Source organism: Hipposideros armiger, unplaced genomic scaffold (genome assembly GCF_001890085.2).
Source record: "Hipposideros armiger isolate ML-2016 unplaced genomic scaffold, ASM189008v1 scaffold_2, whole genome shotgun sequence".
NCBI classification, from domain to species: Eukaryota; Metazoa; Chordata; class Mammalia; order Chiroptera; family Hipposideridae; genus Hipposideros; species Hipposideros armiger.
The window spans coordinates 2,628,058-2,631,485 of NW_017731352.1; the positions used below are offsets into that span (position 1 = coordinate 2,628,058).

General features: G+C 44.4%; 1 pseudogene; it reads right to left on the bottom strand.

The window, feature by feature from the left end:
- Positions 1-1,604: 1,604 nt before the first annotated feature.
- On the bottom strand, positions 1,605-3,088 carry LOC109379518 (ornithine decarboxylase pseudogene; annotated as a pseudogene).
- Between the last annotated feature and the right edge of the window lie 340 nt (positions 3,089-3,428).

Here is a 3,428-nt window from a genome sequence, read left to right on the forward strand (position 1 = left end):
CTATTATTGTTATTTTTATTTTATAGATGAGAAAATTGGGGCAAATAATTTTGGATAATCTGTCCAAGACTGCACAGCTAACAAGTGGCAGAGCCAGGATTGGAACCCAGATATTCTGGCCCCAGATTCCTCATGCTTAACCACTACTTTATGCCACTTCTTAGAACCCATAGATAATTATTTCCTCTGGATAATAGTATCTCAGTCCCCAACTATGCTTCAGAATATTTTTAAGTAGTACCCTTTCTGCCATCATCATAGGTTGTTTACAAAGGAACAAAAATAATTGTCACTGTGTGTGTGATTATACAATTCAAATAACTTTCTATTTCATAGTTATATTAATTAGAGTAACATTAGCTGTTTCAGATACAACCCCAAAGTCTCATTTGTGTAATATAATGGAAGTCTAACTCTTGTTAAAGTGCAAAATAGGTGTTCCTAGTCAGATGATGACACTCGCAAGAGACTTCCATCTTATGGCTCCACCATCTTGGAAACTCATGGCTTCTAAGGTCACCATGGTCTACTGAATCAAGCAGGAAAGAGAAAGAGCAGGAAGACTCATCTGTTAGAAGTTGTTACGGGCCAGGCCTAGAAGTGGCACAGAGTACATGGACCATTGGCTACAACTCAGTCACATGGCCACACCTAATTACAAAGGCATCTGGGGGTCAACCAGCTGTGTGCCCAGGAAAATGAGAAAATGAGTTTTGGATGTACACATGGCGGTCTCTTCCCCAATAGCCTTCCCACCCAATAATGTATTTTATTTTTTTAACATAGAATAATTGCTTAATTTATTAAAATAAGTTGACAGTCAAATGCTGTACTACATTCCTAACTTGTTTGTAACTATGCAGCTTGTCCTGGGAGTGAAGTCAAGGTGGGAAGGGAATGTCTCTGGTCTCTGTGGGCAGAGCTCAGAGGGCCTAGTGCACCTTCCTGAGGCACTGGCCACAACAGAAGCAGGCCAGTTAGTTAACAAGGGGTCCGGGCATTCCACATTCACAGCCACCCTGTGGACATTCGGGAGGGGGGCTGAGCCACCAAGGCAAACATTGACCACTGTTATCAGCAGAGGGTACAGCCTGTCTCATCCATCCTTTTCTTTCTGCCTGCATGTGGGCTAGATCCACTATTCCTGTGAGAATCCACAGCAAACTTGATATAGGACTCATGAATTTGAACTAAAAATGCCAAAACAAAGAAGGCATTTCCACGGCCTTTCAAAATAATGAAAACCATTAACTCCTAAGTCCTCTGGAACAATTTTCTCAGCATGTGAGGAAAAACATCAATTCCCACTTGTAAAACACATTCAAGGTGAGCCATTTGCAATGGACACACTGTGAAAATCTACCAATGCCTAATTATTTCAAGAGAGTTTATTTTTCAAACAAGTCACAACACTGAGTTTCTGGCCCATTCTGCCAATGTACAAGCTACAAAAACTTGCTCAGCAGCTGAGGGGCATTCTTCAGTAGCATGTTTGAAAAGTGAATAAAAATCCATATAAAACAAATATTCAGAGTTTCCATAGGAACGCAGATAAGTGTGACCCCATCTCCTAGTCTTCCATATTGTTCCATCTGTGCCAACCCTACTTAAAAAGACATTTCACAACTAGCAGTAATTAAGTTAAATGGTCCCCCCAAATCCCTTAATTCAAGCTATACTCTCAGTAACAGCTACAAGAATGGCATCTACACATTAATACTAGCTGAAACATAGGCTGCTGGGTGGCATTTCATTCCACTCTCCCAGGCACAAGACACAGGTAGAGTGCTGACATCCTGCCCCTCCACTTCAGGTAGGAAGTCATGGTTCTGGATTTGCTGCATCAGTTGCCATGTGGGCCCTGACATCACATAGTAGATGGTCAGCTTCTAGAATCCATTGAAAGTAGAAGCGGCAGCGACAGTGTAAGCACCCATGTTCTCAAAGAGCATCCAGTCACCCATATGCATCTCAGGCAAGCCACAGCACTCAACAGTGCAATCGAGACCATAACACGTGGGTCCCCAGATGCTGCAGGAGTAGTACTTCTCATCTGGTTTGGGCCTTTTCTGCAGGAGGGGCTTCACGTGGGCGTGATCATAGAGGATGCAATTAAATGATCCGTACACTCCATCATTCACATAATACATAAAGGTTTTTTTGCTTGACTCATCATCAGAGTCTGTTTGTTCCTTTAATATGAGTTTTTTGGCAATGATATTAACTGCAAGCATGAAAGCTGATGCAACATAGTATCTGCCTGGCTCAGCTATGACTGTCACTCCTGAGTCTGATGGGAAATACTTGTCCAGTGCTGGGTTGATTACACTGGTGATGTCTTCAAATTTCAGCTTCACATCCTCAGTTCCCGGAAAACCACCACCTATATCAAGCAGATACATGTTGAAACCAACCTCAGCTCCCATGTCAAAGACGCAGCAGGCTTCAGAGATGGCCTGCACAAAGGTCTCGGGATCAGTGCAGCCACTTTCCACGTGGCAGCTGACACCAATAACATCAATATTTAGCTCTTTCACCTGTTCCAAAAGCAGCCTGTTGGTTTTGAGTGTGGCACCAAATTTAACACTGAGACGGCAGAGACTGCTTTGGAATCATCAGTGGCAATCCACAAAACCCACTTGGCCTTTGGATGTGCCCTGGCAACTTTCATCAACTTGACTTCACTATCAAAAGTCATCATCTGGACTCCATTATTGGCAGCATATTTAATCTGAGACACTTGTTTACAAGGATTTGCATAGATAATCCTTTCTGGAGGCACTCCAAGACCCTGCACCTGTTGTATTTCAGTCTTGCTGGCGCAGCCAGATCCTGTACCAATGGCAGCTAGGGTGTTCACTATGGTTCTGCTATTATTGCATTTGACTGCATAAAAGGGGGTGACCCGAGGAAGAGCTTTTAACCATTTCAGATGCTTCTTCAGAATGTCTCCCAGTTCCGCAACATAGAAGTCGTCCTTATCATCATCAGAAGAGACTTCATTAATTTTTTGGTCCAGCATGTCCTTGGCAGTAAAGCCTTCATCGAGGAAATGGCAATCAAACTCTTCATTGCTAAAGTTGTTCATGGTTTCTGGACCTTAAGGAAAACTAAGAGCTGGAACTTAAAGAAATTATTGCCAGCTTTTCGCAAAGGCGATTCTCCAGGAATTCTAAGTCCTGCTGAAGATGGGTGTGCTCTCGATGCAGCAGTGGAAATGTCCTGATAAACACAGAAGTTGTTGTCCTTAAGTAGGGGAGCCTCAAGCCAACCCCATGGAGACGCTGCTGCCCTTCAGCGCGCAGGACCCACGGCCGCCCCCGTCCCGCAGCCTCGCTCCCTCCCGCGGAGGACCGCCAGTCCGAGGTGGCACCAGAGCGCTGGCAGAGAGAGGGGCGGCGGTGGCGGAGGCTGAGGGGACTGACACA